A 21,388-nucleotide genomic window follows, 5' to 3' on the forward strand; every position below is an offset into this window, starting at 1 on the left:
TTGCAAGCAAGAAATACAACCACATTATACAATAGAGAAATGTGCATACATGAGAAGGATGGAGGGATGAAAATAAGGCTCACCTCTACTGAAACAGATGGTGAAGTACTGCTTGTCCCACCGCAGCATCCTTCATAAGTTCTGTGTCCTGGCAGCAATGCCTAGTGAAGGTATGTGGCGACTTCCATGTTACCGCTCTACAAATGTTTATGACCAGCACTCCTGCAAACAGCGCCATGGATGTAGATATTGCCCTGGTTGAATGGGCTCGCACTTTAGATTGCAGGGGCTGCCCTGCCTGTTCATGAGAAAACGAAATGGCTGCCGAAATCCAGCGGGATATACTTTGCTTGGTGAGTGGAAGACCTTTTCTGGGTCTACTTTAAGCCACAAAGAGCTGATGAGACTTCCTGAAGGTTTTTGTCTTTTCAATATAGAATTTAAGGCAGCGCTTAAGATCTAGAGAGTGCAATGACCTTTCTGCTGTCGTCGTGGGATTCAGGAAGAAAGAGCGCAAAACCACCGGCTCGTTGAGATGGAAGTCCGACTGGACTTTAGGAACAAACTTTGGATTTGTCCGCAAGATCACTCTATCCTGCTTGAATTGCAGGAAAGGCTCCTGTATTGATAGAGCTTGAAGCTCACTCACCCATCTTGCGCATGTGAGAGCAAGTAGGAGGGATGTCTTCCAAGAGAGGTATTTCAGGTCAGCCCAGTGTACCGGCTCAAAGGGATGCTTCATGGGCTGGTTAAGGACTGTGTTCAGGTGCCAGGTAGGTGGCAAAAGTCTCACAGGGGGAAAGGTCCTGTAGAGCCCTTTTAAAAATTGTTTGACCAATCGGTTAGACCAAAGAGAAGGGTCAGCAGGAGATCTTCAGTAACGGGATATCCCCGCCAAATGGACCCTGATGGAAGCATGAGCCAGGCCTGAGTTCGCCAGATGGAGAAGATAAGGCAATATTTGTTCCGGAGAGGAAGAGAAAGGATGTATACCTTGACCGCTACACCAGATGCAAAATCTCTTCCATTTCAAAGAGTATGTTATGTTGGTGCTATCAGCCCGTGCCCGAGCCAAGATTGTTCTACATTCTGGCGGGATAGCAAACCTTGAAATTCTCTGAACTCAAGAGTCAAGCGGGTAATTTGAGTGAGGCCAGATTCGGTTGCTGGACTTGCTGGTTGTACATCGTGAGGAGCGATGGGAACTTCTTCAGACGTATCGGTGTTTCCAGAGACAGACGGTGGAGTTCCGTGAACCAATGTTGGCGTGGCCAAGTTGGGGCTACCAGAATGAGAGTGCAAGGCTTCGCCTTCAGCTTTCGGAGGACCCTGGGAATCATTGGAAATGGTGTAAAGGCGTACGCAAAGACGTTGTACCATGCGATCGAAAATGCATTCCCCAGGGACCCTTTCTGGGGATGCCAACTTGCGAAGTGTGGGCATTTGGTGTTGGACCTTGTAGCGAACAGGTCAATCTGAGGAGTGCCCCATCTCGAGAAAATTTGGTTGAGGATTCCTTGATCCAGTTCCCACTCGTGAGACGTCGTTCTCTGTCTGCTTAGTGAATCGACGAGCACATTGTCCATGCCTGGAACATACTCCGCTCGGAGAGATTTATTGTGGCCGATTAACCAGTTCCAGATTTTCTGCGACTCGTGAGAGTGTGTCAGAGCGAGTCCCTCCTTGTTTGTTGAGGTAGTGCATCGTCGTAGTGTTGTCCGTACGGACGACCACTAGGGAATTTTTGATTATTGGAAGGAAAGCTTGCAGGGCGAGGAAGATTGCCCGTAGTTCCAGGAGATTGATATGGAGCCCCTTTTCTAAGGGAGACCACTTTCCGCTTATCTGTAACTCTTGGAGGAAAGCTCCCCAACCTTCCAAGGAGGCGTCTGTCGTGATGACATGTGGTGTAGCCTGAACCGGGAATGGTAAGCCTTGAGAAAGGGTTCGAACCAATATCCACCATTGTAGGGCCTTGACAATTTGAGGAGTGACCTTTATGAGATCGTCAAAGGACCCTGTGCATTGGACCCATTGTTTTGCAAGTGCCTCCTGGAGGGGGCGCATCTGTAGACTGCGATTAAGTATCAAAAGGATACAAGAGGACATCATTCCAAATAGAGATTTGAACAGTCGGACTGTTAAGGTCTTCTTTGAAGCCACAAGCATAGGCAGTGTCAAAAGCTTGTTCTTTCTCTCTTGAGATGGGAAGGCTTTCTTTAAATCGTGTGTCGAGAGTTGCACCTAGGAAATTGATGCGCTGAGAAGGCACAAGGACTTATTTCTCCCGATTGAGTGCGAGTCCTAAATGATTGAAAAGTTGCAGACAAGCGTTGGAAGACCTGGACGCGTCTTCCAAGGATGGAGCCTTGATCAGCCAGTCTTCCAGATACGGAAAAACTTGATGGTGCTGTCTGAGATATGCAGCAACTGGGGAAAGACATATCGTAAAGATGCGAGGTGCAGACTTGAGCACGAAGGGCAGGACGCAAAATTGAAAATGCCTGCCTGCCACTGCAAACCTTAGATATTTTTTGTGATTTCTGTGAATCGGGATATGGAAGTAAGCGTCCTGAAGGTCTAGGGACGTCATGAAATCTTCCTCTTCCAGTAGTCGTAAGACCTCCTGGATCTTCACCATGCAAAACGACTGCTTCTTCAGGAATTTGTTGAGGGCCCAGAGGTCCAAAATCGGTCTCCACTTCTCTTTTTTCCGGATTAGAAAGCAGCAAGAATAAAATCCCCTTCCTCGTTGAGACGGAGGTACTTTTTCTATTGCTCCTTCCTGGAGCATAAGAGAGACCAGCCGTAGATTTTTGTGATTCATTGGGCGGGGTGGAATATGCGTGAATTCTAGAGAATGGCCGAATTGAATCAATTGAAGGACCCAACGGTCCATGGTAATCTTCTTCCAATTTGTTAAGAAATGGGAAATCCTTCCTCCAATTTTTGATGAGGGAAATGAATGAAGAGACATGTCATTGTTTACGCCCATTATTTTTCAGCTGTCCTTTACCACAAAAGGACGACCTGCCATAAGAGGATTGCTGTATTGTAATTCTTAGGTCAACATATAATGGCTACAGAGGAAATTCATGCAAAGCAAATAATAACTTTCAAGATAGGCATAAATTAAAAACGAATTTTTAGAGAAAATTTTTTTTGTTTTTGTCAACAGTTCAACATTTATTAATTAAAAAATACAGCCATTTAAAATCATAATAACCTGTACACAAGGACAATTAACTAAGACACAATTCATACACAATCATAAAAAAGAATGCTATTCACAAGAAAAACTTAATATATGTATAGACACACAGCTAAAAAAACTCTATTTCCTAAATCATGTTATATTAAAAACTTAACAATTAAATGTTAATAAAACATCTCAAACTAAGTGGCATGACATCATATAGTCTCTCGACGCGCGTTTCGGCGTTCCAACAAACGCCTTCCTCAGGAGCCACACAAGTACACTAAAATCTACATAAAAAAGAAAAAGCATGTATAAGCACATATTTCAACAAAACTCTCAACCTATTCCGCAAATTATTCTAGACTTTTTTCAAATTATAAAATTGTTATTCTTGTGTACTCTTATCTTACTTAACATCCAAGAACCAAAAATCTTTGGCACTTTTAATTATGTTCAAACATATCGACATTAGAGCAATATTATTTTTATACATAAAGTTACATGTCCTCTTTCGGGTGTAGCCATCTCTAACTGACAACTTGTATAAGTCGATATGTTTGAACATAATTAAAAGTGCCAAAGATTTTTGGTTCTTGGATGTTAAGTAAGATAAGAGTACACAAGAATAACAATTTTATAATTTGAAAAAAGTCTAGAATAATTTGCGGAATAGGTTGAGAGTTTTGTTGAAATATGTGCTTATACATGCTTTTTCTTTTTTATGTAGATTTTAGTGTACTTGTGTGGCTCCTGAGGAAGGCGTTTGTTGGAACGCCGAAACGCGCGTCGAGAGACTATATGATGTCATGCCACTTAGTTTGAGATGTTTTATTAACATTTAATTGTTAAGTTTTTAATATAACATGATTTAGGAAATAGAGTTTTTTTAGCTGTGTGTCTATACATATATTAAGTTTTTCTTGTGAATAGCATTCTTTTTTATGATTGTGTATGAATTGTGTCTTAGTTAATTGTCCTTGTGTACAGGTTATTATGATTTTAAATGGCTGTATTTTTTAATTAATAAATGTTGAACTGTTGACAAAAACAAAAAAAATTTTCTCTAAAAATTCGTTTTTAATTTATGCCTATCTTGAAAGTTATTATTTGCTTTGCATGAATTTCCTCTGTAGCCATTATATGTTGACCTAAGAATTACAATATATCTATTGTCCCTGTCGTTGGAGCTGACAACGCCAAATCAGGGGGTCCTTGTTTGTATGACATTAATAAGAGGATTGCTGTCCATGTTGCCGGTGTTGTTGGTATTGGGGTCGACTGACCTGAAGAGTATGAAGACCTGTTTTGATAGTTTCCTCTATAAGAGGACTGTCCTCTTCCTCTAGACCCATGAGGGAACTGGCTCTTGTACTGGAGAGTGCCCAGAGCCCTAGCGGTGTCCGTGTCCTTTTTTATATATTCTGCAGCGCTTCATCAATTTTGGAGCCGAAGAGCAATTGTCCATCATAGGGCATATCCAAAATTTTGGTTTGCACCTCGGGACGAAAGGAAGTTGCCCTTAGCCATCCTTGCCGTCGCAAGAATGCTGCTCCAGCCAGCTGACTGAAACCAGTTGTAGCGATATCCATCGCACAGTCTATTATTTCGGACGCCAAGGTTTCACCCTCTAGTAAAATTTTCTTTACCTCCTCTTTGGATGTATCTGGCAATTCCAATAGTTATGGGGCTATATCCGCCCATAATTGTCTATTGTAGCGTCCCAAGAACGCTAAGGCATTGGCTGCCTTTACCGTCATTGCAGACATTGAGGAGAACCGCTTCCCAATGTTGTCCAACCTCCTACCTTCCTTATCCAGAGGTGCTGATAATGGGGCAGAAGGATTTCTGGAACTCTTCTGTGCCGCCTGTGTCACCACTGAGTCTGGTTTGGGGTGTCCTATCAAACAAGCCGGTGCAGTATCAGGTGCTCTATACTTTTTATCCAATCGAGGTACCACCAGAGGTACGGAGGAAGGGTTCTGCATGACTTCAACACCCTGAGTCCATAAATAATCAATAATGGGTATTGATCTAACTGCTTTTTTGAGAGGTTCCTTAAAATCATACAAGAAACAGTCTTGTTCTTGAGAGACCATTGCTATTTTAAAACGTTGAGCAGCCCTCAACTACGTTATGGAACCCTCCAATGTCGCCTCGTGGAGAATCTGCGGGCGCAGACACTGGAGACCCGTATAGATTGGTTATCATGCAGTTCTCCCTCTTCCTGCTGTTCTTCCTCTTCCGAAGTCAGAGATCAAACCGCTCAGGCTGAATATTTAAAGGAGGTGGCCGCGGTCTTGGTGAAGGAGATACTGTGGTAGGTGGTGGAGCAGGAGACTCTGGAAACCTCTGCCTGTAGTCTTGAATGAGGTACCTTAAGTCAGTAACTAAAGAGGCTGGAAGGCAAACCATAGGTTGAGGTGACGGATGATATTCCTCCTCCTGATCCTCTTCTTCATCCGAACTTTGGCATTTTTAATTAAGTTCCGAAGGGCTTGTAGCCGTCTGAAACATGTCCCCTTCATCTGAATTCTCCTCTTGAAGAAGACATGCTGGAGGCAATGGTTGTACTCTGCTTGGCGACGTTGAAGCCGGCGTGAGTGCCTTTTTCGTGATTCTTAGGCGTACACATGTGGTTTGAAGGCCAGAATCCATAATCGTCGACGAGGCTGTCGACGGCACGGTCGTCGAGGGTGGAGCGTCGACGGGTATCATAGGAGGTAAAGTCATCGTCGACGGGGCCGCTGTCGACGGTGAAGACATCCCTGTCGTCGACTTCTTCATCGACGGTGTCTTCGTCGACTGTATCTTCGTCGACTGTATCTTCGTCGACTGTATCTTCGTCGACAGTATCTTCGTCGACGAGCCCTTTGTCGACTATGTTTTCGTCGATGGTCCAGACGTCGACGGTATTGGCTTCTTCATCGAGGTTGTCGCCGATAAGGTAGTCGTCGAGGCCAGAGTCGACGGTGTCTTCGACGTCGACTGTCTTCTTGATGGCAATTTTCGACGATAAAAGTCTTACCTGCCGTCGACGATGGGGTCGTAGTCGTCGACGAGGATAAGGAAGACTATGCCGTCGATGTAGAAACGGTCGTCGTCGATGTAGATACATGTGAAGCAGTAAATAGAGACTGAAGAACCTTCACTTTCCTCAGACGATTCAAGGTGGTGGCTTTCAGCCTCTGGAGCCAGATTAAAAGGCGTCCTTCACGGTCTTTGAGGGTTTTAGTGGAAAAGGTACGACATACCTTGCAGTCCTTAGAAGAATAGTACGGATACAGGCAATACAGGCAGTCACTATGCTGGTCATCAATATGTAGCTTTTTCTTGCCACATGAACCACAGGATCTAAAAAGAGCCTTTTTAGGTGTGCCAGCCATGATAGTATTAGCAGTCACAGAAGAAACAGGATAAGATATCCAAGAACACTGGAAACCAGTTGTGAAGAAAAATCTGAGCAGAGCTCAGAGGAGACTCCCTTAGCACAACGTGCAGTAGAAAATCTGAGGGACTGAGGCTCTTTCCAGGAGGGTTCTAGAGGGAGGGGACAGATGATTGGCTCTTTTCTAGAGTTTGGTCCTTTCTACAAATGGACGAGGATAGGTTACTAATGTGAGGCCTTTAGGCCTATTTATCTATAGGTCTATGGGACATTACTTTATTTATGTACCGGGGTCTCCCATTCCGACAATGGGTGAAATATGAAAGACACCCCTAATACTGGATAATGTGCCATATTGGGCAGATCAAAATTCAAATTCAAAAAAGCTTTATTTTGATATACACTGTAGTATCATAAAAGCATACATTTGTTAAAAAGCATACATGGCTAAAAACAGCTATAAGTCACAAGATGCCGATGCGTTTCCATTTTAGAAGGAACAAACGTTTTAGAAAGAACAGGGGTATTATCAAAAAGTGACAAGTGCATTTTTATAAAAACAAGATTAGATTTAAGAATAATATGGTCCTTAAAATATTATACATTTAAAAAAAACTTCTAAAATACTTATATACATTTGATATATTACATCGAGTTCCTAAACTTTACCAAAAGTTTCAAAAATTTGGCTAGAGTGTGGACCACTTCCATATTTTCCAGCTGTTGTAGTCTAAGAAAAGCATTTCTACAAGACCGGAAGCCCCACTCCTTGAAAATTGGTTTAAGTAGGATCTTTCTTGGAACCTGATAAAACTTACAGAATACAATACAATGCAAATTAGATTGAGGGGCGCGATCATCACAGGGGCAGGGCGACATTTCTCTCGACCAGTCATTACAGGCTGGGAAAGTAATTAAGCGATAAAAAGACACCAATCTAAACCTTGCAAGAAGCATTCTAGTATAGCAGTTAATGTCACTTGCAAGGTACAATTGCAGGCCCTGTTCCGTGTTAATTTGTTGGTAGGCTAACACTGATTTTTTAAGTTTTTCATTGGACCATCTTTTATTCACTAGGTGGTCCATAGCCAATTTACGTAGCACTTTCCTTGGCATTATTTCCATACTAGATGGGTTCTTAAAAAAACTCAGGGTGGCAAATCTTGGTCAACATTTTTTCTACAAAAGACAGCCATTTAATTTGCTTTACACCATCAAGGTGTAGGCAATCAGATATTATATCACGATTAAAGACTGTCTCTGGGGATAGCCACAACTTATGCCATAACAAGATGGGCTCAGTCATAATTATGTCGGAGATATAGGGGAGACCCAATTCTATGTGTACAAAATAACTAGCTGTCGATTTGGGGATCCCAAGGAGGTATCTGAGAAAGTAGTTTTCAGTTTGTTGAATTGAAATTGAAGTATCAATCCCCCAGATACCAGAACCGTAGGTGGCCGTAGCTACACATTTCGCCTTGTATTTACAATCAACTCCTTAACGGGTCTACCCCCGATGTTTGCCGCAAAATTCTGCAAAGCTCCGATCGCCCTAGAAAACGCTAACCTTCTGGCTTTAATTGCTGTATGCCAGGAACACTTCCTGTAAAAAGAGATCCCAAGATAGGGAAATTGATTTATAGTCTCTATCTTTCTACCCTCTATAAAAATGAGACAAGGTGTTTTCTTTGTTCCTTGTCGACAAGACATGGAAAAGGTTTTTGATATATTAACCTTAAGTCCCTTTTCCCTCATAAAAAGTGTAAACTTTCAGACAGCCCTTTGTAGGCCCAGCCTGGTTTGAGACATAATTGCGGCATCGTCCGCATACAAAAGGATGGGGACAGGGGGTGGCCCTGGGTTAAGGGGTAATCATTTTGGAAGCTCTTAAGGTGGTCGCCAATCGCGTTTCTGTAGAGGGAGAAGAGTAGGGGGCTAAAATGCACCCCTGTCTCACCCCCCTCTTGATGGAGAATCTTGACTAACACTCCCCTCGTTGTCCAAAGCGCACCCTAGGCCCAGCATCCCTGTATATTTCCTTGATGAAATTAAGGATTGAAAGGTCCAAACCCAGGTCCTCTAGTGTGGACCATAACTGATTGTGATCAACACAATCGAAAGCTGAACTCAAATCAATAAAAGTAATAAAAAGGTTCCCTTTCTTAGCTTCGGTGTACTTAAAAATTAAATAATATAAATTTAGGCTCTGCTCAACCGTTCCCAAGCCAGGGCGAAAGCAATACTGAAAAATCGATAGAATGTTGGCATCCTCAATCCATTGTTGCACACGCTTTAAGATGATACGGCCAGCTACCTTCATTAAGGCGTCGAGGAGGGAGATTGGACGATAGCAAGATGGATCATGTCTGTCCCCCTTTTTAAATATAGGGACTACTATCGCTTCTGACCACGTTGCAATAAGTCCATGGGTGTTAGCACAATTCATCACGATGGTTAATAAAGGGGCCCAAAGATCGATTTCAGCTTTAAAAACATCCATTGGTATCGCATCCGGGCCCGGTGCCTTGCCTGATGGACTTTCTCTTATGGCCAGAGTGACCTCCTCGCAAGTGAAAACAATATCCAACGGGAGGGTTCCCAGACAGGATCCAATATTATCGCAGGATGAAGTAAGAGCCGGGGGAGATATTTGGGAGGGGAATGAGTTACCATACAGATTTTGAAAATGGGCCACCCAGGTATCCCCATTTAATGCTATATCTATCATCTCGGGTTTTTTTCCCCGGACAAAGGGGGCATAGACAGCCTTCCAAAAGGCAGTTGGATCTCTGTTTTCGGATGAAAAAATTAAAGCTTGCCAAGCCTCGTGTTTCAGGGTTTTCTCCCTAACCTTAATCGCACAGCGATACTGGTGTCTGGCCTGGCGGATCTCACCAGGGGATCTAGGCGTGGCATGTAAGGCCTTTTTTAGGATTTTAGTGCAGATGTACAATTCTTATCAAACCACCCTTTGGGTTTATAAGGTCCTGATTTGAACTGGCGGGAGAGTAGACGTTTTAGCGACTCTTGTATCTTTGAGATATTTTTAAAGGGTGTTCTGAGGGAGATAAACAAGTGTCAATCTCTTCCTTTCTTGCAGTAAATAAATTGTCAAGGAGCATCGCGGGATCAACCTTATCCCATTTAAGGGTGTAACCGTTGGTACGCCCAACGGAAATAGGTTGTTGATAGATGGTAGAATTTTCCCTAAGTGCCTGCTTAGGTGAGGACTTGTTAATATTAAATGCTATTGCATAATGGTCGCCGTAAATATCATCCAACGTTTTCCATGCCGAGAGTAAATGAGCATGTGTTTTAGAAAAAAGTGTGAAATCTATCACAGTATTAAAACCTCTCCCATGAAAAGTTGGCTGAAAAGGTATGGACGGTGAGCATAAATCGTTGATAGATGACAAAATAGAAGAAAAAATTATTTAAGATACCCCCTGTTTTGGAATGGATAAAATGGTTCGGAGTGTCATCCAGAGGGACCCCAAGACCACAAATTCCCTTTGGGCCATACTAGCAAATATTACAATTGAAATCACCCAGCCAAGCGAGGACACACTCCTTGCCTATAGATTCTTTTAGTTTGACAATTGTGTGACTTAGTTCATTTAACATTTGTGTCAAATTTTCTGAGGCCACATTATTATAGAAATTCATTAAGATCAGATTAAGTGAGTTACCCCATCTAATCACGACAACCTGGTAAAATTCCGTAGGAATGTGTTTCAACACAGTAAGTCCACTAGAGATACTAACAGACACATAAATCACCTCTGTTTCTTCCCTGGTTACTTACTACAGCTGGTGAATGGAAGGTCTGAAACCCAAGAAGGTGGACAGGATTTAATGCCCATGTTTCCTGGAAACATAGGATGGTATAGCTATTCACTAAATCCAACCATGATTGGAAGCCAATTTTAGTTGCAAGGCCTGCCACATTCCAATTAAGAACGAAGTTGGGGAAAGAAAAAGGTATGCCAATACATGACTTTGTTTTTAAGACTAATATGGGATTCTATGATTCCTTCTGGTACAGCCGGAACTCCAGTCAGAATAATGACGTAGTTGGATGCTTCTGGAGGTACATCTACGTCATTTCTGCTATTAGATTTTACTATATTCGTTTGGGGTGCCTTGGTTAAATGAACATTTTTAGTGGTAGGGAGTTTCGGGGGACCTAATTTAGCCTTCTCTCTGTATAGGTCTTGAGGTGCCACCGGTCTGGGAGGAATGGTGTGAGGAGTCGCTGGTTTAGGTATGGGATTATCCACTTGGGGCCCTAATTGTTCTCTGTAATGAGTGTTTAATTATTGGCCCGTTTACCGGAGGTTTGTTTTGTTTTAGGGCTTCATTTGAATTGGAAGCTGCCAATATACAATCCATTTTTTCACCCAGCCTTTTGACTCTCTCTGTAAGCGGCAGCAAAAGAGATTTTAGAAGGCGTTCCATAGCCTCCGTTATCCCTTTTAAGGAAAAGGCTTCTGGAAGCGAACTTGTTGGAGCAGTAAGCCCTGTCGGTGCGTCCTTCACCAAGTCCTTAGCTACCTTTTTAGTTAGATCCACAGATGGTAAAGGTATATTTGAGCATTTACCCCCTTTTCTGTCCCCTCCCTTCTTCCTTCTTTTTTTGGTTGGTGAACGTTGAGCTCCCTGATGCCTCTTGGTTTGTGTCTTTTCTTTTGATACACTAACTGCTATCGGAGAATGCATCTCCGAGACTACTACCGACTCTACAAGTGAGTTAGATAAAGGCAGAGAGGCATTTGTATTAGACTGTAAAGCTACGTCTAACTCTATTGGGGAGTATAAGTCTATTAAGGAGTTAGGTATAGGAGGTGGCTCATTGGTAGTAGTATCATTATTTATCTCAATGATAAGTATTGGTGGAGATCTATCTTGGAAATTAAGGGGATACTTTCAGTGCTAAATAGCTCTGCGTCTGCATTTACCAACGTGTTATTTGGTTGTGAGGTGGCTACGTCCTTCTGGGCCAGGGTGAGGACTTGTGTTTGAGAAGTTCGATGGAAAAACGAAGCTCAGCACGTCTCTCAGCCAGTGCGATATCTCTATCTATTTCTCGGGTAGCCCTGGCAAAATACTTATCCAGGGGTCCAAGTATAGAAACCCCTACAATAGAGGGTAAGGAAATCGGTGCACATGTAGACATCCCGGAACCTCAGTTCAATATCAGTTTGAGAATGAATCAATTGTGGTCAATTTAATTAAAATAAATAATGAGTCCCGGAACTGTAATAGACATATGAAAAAAGGATTAATAAAGTCAGACGGGGAACAGCTTACTGTCTCGAAGTCCAGAGTTCAGGGTAAGATCCAGGGCGTGATGTTAGAGGGCAGGCCCAGCCCGGCCTCCTGCGGCCCCGGACGGCCTCAGACGGCCCGCCCTTGGCCCGGGCTTAGCCCGGCGCCGCCCGCGACGCGGAGGGAGCCGCGATGTTTAAGCGCCTCCAGGCGCGGAAGTCGGCGTGGGTGGGCGGGGATAGGCCTACGGGAATTATGTGACTTGTAGTCCCCCCCCCTCTCAGCGGCCGCTTGGTGAAACTGGCGGCGGCGGGGGGAACAGTTGACCAAGACCCAGCACGCTCACAGCGCGAAGCAAGAGGCGGAGGACTCCCGTCCGGCAACAAAGAAATGCCCCAGCAGGTCTCAGGCGTCAGCAACCACTCTCGTGAGCAGATCATTCGTTTTAGAGTGATACTTCACAAGAAGATTACATTTTAACATGGGGGTTGTGATCACTTTCTGGCCGGCCGATTACCTTATAGTCAGACAGATCTGACCCCCAGGATGTCTGATACAAATGTGTAATCAATGATTGAACCATGTTTAGAATTCTTAAACATTGGAGTAAACCTAGATTTTTCTTTCACCAGCCTCAGACAATGTCACAGCATTCTTTTGCCAGACCTTCAGACTTATAGTTAAAGTCTGAAAACTGGCTTAGTTGCAAATTAAAATCACTTGATACTATTAAACCAGCATCTGGGAGTTGAACTATTAATGTGGTCAGCACATCCCGCAAGATATACAACTATGCAGAATTGTTTTTACTGGCACTCAGATACACGTTAAGAATAATTCTACTTAGATCAGTGGTATTTACCACAAGACATTGTAGCCAACCCAGATTGAAATCTACCATATCCACAACTAGGTTGACGTCGGCCGCAATGTAACAGGCCAATCCACATTTAGCTCGGCCACATTTTTTGGTTTTCACTGCCAATATACTATATTAATTAAATCCAGACAAAGGTGTCATCTGTTCACACCATGTCTCTTGGAATAATAAAATTGCAAATGAATTTAGAAATAATATTGTATCTAGGTCTGACAATAAATGGAGCAATCAGTGGACATTCCTGGAGCATAGACTTATATAATTTGCATTAACATCCATAGCTCCGGTTATTCAATTACGGTCTCTGCCAATGATGCAGGCAGCCAAGACCAGTCCTCCATTTGCACATTATGTTTGGGTAGCCACTCGCAGAGCCTACCCTCTGTTTGGGAATTGGTGATCAACAGCCCAGAACTGCAAGATTGTTTAATTGGCCCGCTGCTCCCCTAAGTACAGGATCAGGCTTGTTACTTTCTACTGGTTCGCAAACTTTATCCACCTTAAGAGCCAGTACTTTCAAGATCGGAGGATATTGAACACTAGCCCAGATCTCAACCTTAATTCTATATTCCATAAAATACAAACTTGATCCGAAGATCTTAGTAACAATATCGTTAGAGGACCAAGTTGTAATAGTAGACTCTCGAAGAGATTGGGCTGTACCCGTTTAAACTGAACTGACTCCAAATCAGTGTATTTAATAAACGCTAAGTCAGGGATAGTAGAAAGAATTTTCAGGATTAAACACTGATTAAGACTAATCATGAGATGTGTATTGAGCTCCCTCAGGTCCCGAATAGGGCACCACTTTGAGTCTTTTGAACTAGAAAGAACCAGGAGTAGAAACCGTCTCCTCTTTGGTAATAAATTACTGGATCTATCGCCCCTTTCTGCAGCATTTGTTGTACATCTAGGCGCAAGAGACAAAGATGTTTTGTCATGCTCAAGCGAGGGGGTTTGGTTGTAGAAGGATGAACAAACTGCAACGTGTGGCCAAATCGGACTATGTTGAGAACCCAACGATCTGATGTTCTTTGTTGTCAATTTGGGAAGTATAAGGAGATCCTGCCCCACACGGGTATTTGATGAGGGGGAGGAACAGTAGTCTGAGCCATCAAACCGCTATTGAGGCCTAGGAGGAATCCTTCCCCTGACATCTTGCTCTTCCTCTGGGTGCTGATTTCGAATATGTTGTGGACTCACCCTGCCGCTGGGTTTATTGTGGACGGTAAAACTGTGAGGCAGGAGTATACGAGGAGTACCAATATTGCTGGTAACCTCCTATGTATGAGGGAAGACCTCTGCCCCTTGCTCCCCGAAAAGGGACCTTTCAGTATTGAAGCGTCCCTAAAGACCTCGCTGTGTCCTTCTTGATGTCTTGTAGCACATCATCTATGTGCTTACCAAAAAGTGCCTCTTCATCAAATAGAAGGTCCAAAATGTTGTTCTGAATCTCAGGTCTAGACGAGGTTCCTCGAAGCCATCCCTGGCGACAAAGGACCGCGGCTCCAACCAGGGAATGGAACGCAGTTGTAGCAATATCCATTGCGCAATCAAATCACCTGGGAGGAGGCCCCCTTGAGGATCTTTTTCGCTTCCGCCTTGCTGTCTTCAGACAGTTGGTCTAGGAAAGGAGAGAGGTCACACCACATCTGGCGGTCGTAGTGCCCCAAAATGGCTAAAGCGTTAGCTGCTTTGGCAAGCAGCCTTGACATAGATGAAAATCTTTTGCCAGCATTGTCCAAGCATCTGCCTTCTTTAACCGGAGGCGTTGTTAGAGGAGCTGCTGGATTTATTTTACTTCCTCTGTGCTGCCTGCGATATCACCGAGTATGGTTTTGGTTGACTCGCAAGGCAAGCAGGGCTATCCTCCGGATCTTTATATTTCTTCTCCAAACGAGAAAGCACAGTGACCGTGGCCAGGGTCTTCATGACTTTCAGACCCTCTTCCCATACATGATTGACCATAGGAATTGTTCTCACCAACTTCTTAAAGGGCTACCTAAAGTTGTATAAGAAGCACTCAGACTGCAACGAAGGCATAAGCAGATCGAAACTTTTGGCTGCCCTTTCTAGCAGATTGTGGAAACCCCCTATGTCACCAGGTGGAGAATCCACTTGTAAAGGGGAAGCTGGAGTAGGAATTATATAATCCTCCCATTCCCTATGTGGGTCTGGGAGATCTGTATCTCTTTGGTCGTCATCAGAGGTATCATCCTGAAGAAGGGAAGCAGCCAGCGGTGGATCCACTATCAATTGTAGTGGCGGTGGTGGGTGCAGAGGGGTGGAAGGCCCTGCAGGTGGACAACTGTTCGTGAGCCGAAGATTGTGTCGGAAATCTCCTTTTATAGTCGTTGAGCATGAATTGTAGGTCTGAAAACAAGGAAGATGGCATGCAGATCGTCTCCTTCTGATAATCTCTAAGGTAATCCTGCAGAGGATCATATTCCTGTTCTTCACCATGTCCGTCCTCAGAATCCAGATCTCGGCACTTAACGTGCAATTCTGAAGGGCTATGAGCATACCCAAAAGGACTTTCTTCCTCCGAATCTTCCTCCTCTAGGAGGTGAGTAGGTAGCAGAGGTGTCACTTTGCTAGGGAAAGTGGGCTCCGAGTTATGTGACATTTCCTGATATTTTTCCCAGAAATGTGCTCTCTTGACGGTGTCGTCATCGATGATGCAGATGTTGCCATCGGCGGTACTGTCGTCATTACTGACATCGCTGTAGTCGCCGTCATCATTCTCGTCGTCAAAGTCGACATCTTTGAAATCACTGGTGACCCTGTAGCCTCGGTCATCGCCGATGCATGCTGCACAGTGGACGATGAATGCAAGGAAACACTCAGCGACTATCCTGTCGCCAGAGCAGACTATGGAGACTGTACCTTCTCACTCCGCATTGGCGATGACAATTTCTTCGTCGGCGGTATCGTTGTGCTTTGTCGACTGTGGGACGCTTTTAGCTTGTTTTCCCTCAGAAGGAACAGAGGGCTTTTTGAATGCTTTCCTTCCCTCAGGAGGAGAAGATTGAGGTACAGAGCTCGATTTCCTCACTGTAGTCTCTCCTGTTGTCATTCCTTCCCTCTCCTTTACCCCTTGGTGAGGAGATTTGCTTGGCCTGTCAGACCCATGAGAGATCTTTTTAGAGGCTTTCCAAGGACGGTCTTCTGAAGAAGAGGGGTTAGATCTTCCCCTTTTTCTTGATCTCCTCGTAGACAAAGGTGATGAGGCCTCATCACTATCGTCACTGGAGACTGGCTTTCCTGGACTTTAGCTTTTGGAGCCAGGTCAGGAGAAGTCTCTCAAGGTTTTCTTGGAAAAAGTATGGCATACCTTGCAATCTTTGGCCTTGTGATCTGGATACAGGCAATAGATGCAGTCCTTGTGAGGATCATCCACGTAAAGTCTCTTTTTGGAGCAGGTGGCACAAGCTCTAAAAAGGACTTTCTTATCTTTATCAGTCATGTTGAACTTGAAGTTGTTGAAGAAAAAACTGTTTAAAAACTCTTGAGAGTAATGTAAAAAGGAAAAAGTTCTCTCTGGAGGGTTCTAGAGGGTGAGGCTAATCTGATTGGTTGTCAATTTTAATTTGGACTCTTTTACAAAAAGAGGTGGCTATGTTACAAAACTAGAATGGTCCTAGGCTGGTTTGATTGTTGGGTGAGATTATTGGTGGAGATGCAATGAGCTCCAAGAAGTAACCAGGTTTTATAATGGAGGACCCACTGCTCTGAGGTGATCTCTTCCCAGCGCAGGAAAAACCCCTGTAGTTTACCCCCAACAAGTGTAGTGTGAATTGGGGGTTGGAAGGGGAAGGTGTTAGGGGAGTTGCAAGGCAGTCACTGCTTGAAGGAGGCAACCCTTTGGCAGAGCCACACTTGGGCCCTCTCTCTGGGGGAGTTTTCTTATAACCTCCTCTTGAATAACCCCTGTGCTGACTGCTGGTATTGCGGCTGCGGCTGCTGCTTCTGGTCAGAGGCAGAAAGTCTGGGGATGTGGTTTTACTGACCACCCACCCCCTCAATACTGTGACCTGCAAAAGGACCCCAGGGAGTTGATGTCTGAAAGACACCCATAACCTTGGCTTTATCAGTGTCTTTTTTTCAGCTTTTCAAGCATCTGGTCTACCTGCATCCCAAAGAGGTGTTTACTGTCGAACAATAGGTTCAGAAGATGCTGCTGTACTTCTGGCTTACAATCAGATATTAAGCCAGGCATGGCAAGGATGATACTATCAACACCCCTGGATGAAGTATCGCAGCAGATGGTGGCATTTGAGAAGGTTTTGCCTTCAGAAACCAAACCAGCTCTTGCCCATTATGTATATGCTGCTCAGGGAGATGTTGGAGCAGTTCCTCCATCTCATCCCAAAACACCCTGTTGTGTCAGGCGAGTAGGAAAAGGGAAAGAAAAAAAGTGAGAGTTTGCTTATTTGCACATTGTGGCGGTACCCGTATGTAAGAGCGGGTCCGCCATCTGGACCCTCAGGAACCTAGTAGCTATAGGCCTATATCCAGGCTCCCATTTCCAGCTAAATTGATGGGAAAAGCTCTGAATAATGAACTCATGTCATGCATAGACAACAATATTGTACTGGATCCCCCTCAATATGGATTTAGGAAGGCACACAGCACAGAAACGGCTCTGCTTACCGGTTCAGAAGAACTAAGATGGTCACAGATCATAGAGGCCAGGCCGTATTGATACTGCTTTCTCTCTCCGCAACCTTTGATACGGTCAACCATACCATCCTGATCGACCGATTGGCGGAGCTGGGAATAAGAGGTGCAGCTCTGAAGCTACTAAAAGCCTTCCTAATAAAAAGAACAAATCATGTAGCAATTGGTGAATTTGCCTCAAAGCAATTTCTGAATCAGAGCCAAACAGAGTCTCCAAGCTCTGGTTGTTCTGACATTGTGAATGAGGCTAGGAGTCTGGTTCAATTAAGGGGGTCTGTACTTTGGTAATATATAAGTGGGTCACAGTCATGGTGTGGATACACATCTGCTCTCAGGCAGAGAACAGCATCAGGACTGGATCTGGCAAAGGTGCAGACATGGAAATCCTGAAGGTCAGTCAGCACCAGGGATCCCCAGCGAAGCTAGCGGACCAGAGTCCAGCATGCCTTCTGAGGGCCACAGATGAACCCATAGCTTTGGTTACAGAATCCAGACAACCTGCCAGAGGCATCCTGCCTATCCCGACCAGCCTCTGCAAAGTGGTATCTAAGATGGTCCGGGAAGTTTCGTACTACCATCTACGCCACAATCCAAGGGGTGGAGGCATACCTCAGAAATGAACAAGCTGAGTTTAGTGAGAGCTGACTGCCAACTGAAAATATCTTTTTTTCCCCTAGTGCCTCCAGCTTCTTCCACTCCCTTCAGTGCTGGTCCATAGAGCCCAGTGATGAATCAATTAATTGCCGAGGAAGGCGTGGGCTTCTTATGATGTTGTCACTGGGCTTCTTATGATGTTGTCACTGGGCTCGTAAGTGCGTCATTGAACAGTAAGGGCCCAGAGTGGGTGACTGAAGGCTGTAGAACATTTGTTAAAATGTTGGACTTGAGTCTCGCAGTAAACATGTTAAAGGACAGCAGTAGCCTTTCACAGCATTGATTGAAATGTAGCCTCTGCCAGTTTTTACCTCTGGGAAAGTGTCCAATACACTAACTTGCAGTAAAAATAGGTGATCTGCTGTGTCAGAAGATGAGGACAAGAATACACGGTCTGCCTCCCTATCATTGTCAGTATCTTGTTAAATTGGAACACGCATTTTAATTTGTTCAGAATCCAAGCCAAATATCTAGTGTGCTGTATGCCAGTAGCACTGGCAGGTAATATCTTATTCTCCCTGTAGGATTCTCTTGGTTTCAGATACTCACTGTTGGTGGCTCTACCGAAACCTTAGCAGTAGGTGCTGGAAACTGCAGTGGTGGTGTCAGATAGAGGTCAACCAGCGGAGATACCAGTGCATGAAAACTTTCAGATGGCACCAGTGGCCCTTCATATGTAACTGAGAGGACGAATGGCACAGAGGAAGGATCTGTCTGCCAGTATCGGAATGTATATATATATATATATATAACAAAGACAAATGCCAGAACTGATACAACAAATTAAACATAAATTTCACTCAAAAAGGAAGAAATCTTATTTCAGCCCGAGATATTGCTAATCAATAGCTATTGATTAGCAATATCTCGGGCTGAAATAAGATTTCTTCCTTTTTGAGTGAAATTTATGTTTAATTTGTTGTATCAGTTCTGGCATTTGTCTTTGTTATATAGTTATAGGTGCTCAGCCTAACTGATTAGAGCCAACTCTTCTTTGCTAATACAGTATCAGAATGAAGCCACAAAATCTCACAAGGGGCCCAACAGGAACAGATGCACACAAACACTTCCACCACAGGGTGCATAAAAAAAACAGATCCACTCAAGGTGGCAGGAACTCAGGATAGGCCTGAGGCAGCACAGGTAGCTGAGAAGCTAGTAAAGCAGGTGGCTCCGCGAGAGGAGAAATATCCTCCAGTTCTGGCTTCGAGCCCAGTTCCACAGGAGCTGATAGTAGCAATGTGATTTACCCTTAGACTGGGAAGAACAATTTGACAAAGAATTTTCATGCTTCTTGTTTTTCTTTTGAAGACTATAACGAAGAATAAGACCTGGCTGGAGATCTTGACCTGATACATGAATGTCACAGACAGATGCTCCCTAAGGGCGTAGGCTAGAGAAAGTTTGGCCTTGTGCTGTTTTATGGCCTTGGGGTGCATGAGGGAGAACTTTTTGCACAACCTCCAGCTACTGCTGCCTCCTCCAGACACCCATCCCCTTAGAGGCTGCATATAATCCCTCAAGTGCCTGTGTTCAGGTCCGAGAGTTCGAGTAGCCAGTAAGACACAAAGTGTTTCCTGTAATAAACGTGCTTGTTCCTTCTTCAAAGTTTTTTACCTGTTTTTAGGCTGATTTTAGGTTTGCTTATTTGCACATTGTGGCAGTACCCGCATGTTAGAGCGGGTCCGCCATCTGAACCCTCAGGAACCTAGTTTCCGCGCTCAGCGACGACGCTCGTACGCTCATGACGAGCTGAGCTCGTCATGTAATGCGGCTTTTTTTTTTAAAACGCAGCGGGAAAACCGCTAGCACGCATGCGGCTAAAAGCATTCCTAATAAAAAGAACAAATCATGTAGCAATGTGTGAATTTGCCTCAAAGCAATTTCTGAATCAGAGACAAACAGAGCGTCCAAGCTCTGGTTGTTCTGACACTGTGAATGAGGCTAGGAGTCTGGTTCAATTAAGGGGGGCTGTGCTTAGGTTAAATACACGTGGGTCACAGGCCTGGTGTGGATCCACATCTGCTCTCAGGCAGAAAACGGTACAAAAGGGGGTTCATATAGCCATGTCTGAACTGGGGTGGCAGAGTGGGCTAAAGAACGGTGATGGATCAAACCCAGATCTTTTGACTGGGTATGAGTGTTTGATTGGTTCAGATGCTCCGTCCATCACCCCCCCTTTTGTAACGCTCAGGCAGAAAACAGCATCAGGAGTGGATCTGGCACAAGTGCAGACATGGAAGTCCTGAAGGTCAGTCAGCACCAGGGATGGGACTGCTTGCGGAAGTGCGTCTGGTGGCCAATATGGCTCTGAGGGGCCGAAAGCTAACCAACAGCATCTTAAAATTTTGCAGCATGACATATTTAAAGGCCTCCATTTGCTGCAGTCGCTGACTGACAGTGGAATTCAGGGTACGCTAAGACCAGCTGTGGAGGGGGCTTGGAGAATGCTGGAGGATAAAGGTCCTTGGAGTGCGAACTGCGATGTTTCTCAACTGACTTAGAATGCCAAAAGCAGGCGGGGTTTGAAACCTGCTTGGCTCTTTTGAGCTTAAGAGGCATCCTACACTTAGATTTCCAAGATCACTTCAAGGAGCACAGAAATTTGGCAAAGTGACTGCCCCGCATGCGGAAGCCACCACACAACTTGGGAGCAGAACCTCAATTTGGAGTGTAACCTTTTCTTGTTTTCTGTGACAAGCAACTTTGATTCCAGTTCTCTGGATGCCTTAGTGTGCATTAGGTCGCAATTATACATGACTGAGTCTTGACTAGATTTGAATATCATAATGGTCCGTGACAGACATCTGCTTCCCAGAGACCTGGTAAGCCTGGATTCCTATTGTTTTGGGAGGAAGACGTCCTCTTGCCTAAGCACACTGTGTGAGAATCCTGAAGACATCAGGAGACCAACAAAGTTGAAAGCCGAGTTTAGGATCTGGGTCGAAAGGCACAGAAAGGAGCTGATGTCGGCACGCTGGAGTGACGCCGGATGAGAGGCTGTCACGGGGTCAGACCACACCCCCTAGCAGTGCATGGGGGCTACTACTAGAAAGCCTTCAGATCCAGTCTGGTGCCGGTGAATCCTGTAGACAAGAAACCTGCAGTTAGAAGTATTCATGAGAAACCTGAACCACCGCACAACAAACATTTGATGCAGAGCAGTCAGCCAAAAAATTAACATATACAGAAAAAGTACTTGGCAAAATAATTGGGGACAAGGCTAATAAGGGGCAGAAGATGTGGTGGTAAAGCAATGACATGGTTAGAACAAAAAATACAAATCTATTACCATCGAATGCACAGAGAGCTGCTTAGC

At 44.4% G+C, this 21,388-nt stretch overlaps 1 protein-coding gene across 2 annotated transcripts in view; it reads right to left on the reverse strand.

Moving 5' to 3' along the window:
• STAG3 (STAG3 cohesin complex component) overlaps positions 1-21,388 on the reverse strand; it is a 1,426,160-nt gene that overhangs the window by 1,178,369 nt on the left and 226,403 nt on the right. The gene's annotated exons all lie outside the window — the stretch shown is intronic.

This window comes from Lissotriton helveticus, chromosome 12, assembly GCF_964261635.1.
Source record: "Lissotriton helveticus chromosome 12, aLisHel1.1, whole genome shotgun sequence".
NCBI classification, from domain to species: Eukaryota; Metazoa; Chordata; class Amphibia; order Caudata; family Salamandridae; genus Lissotriton; species Lissotriton helveticus.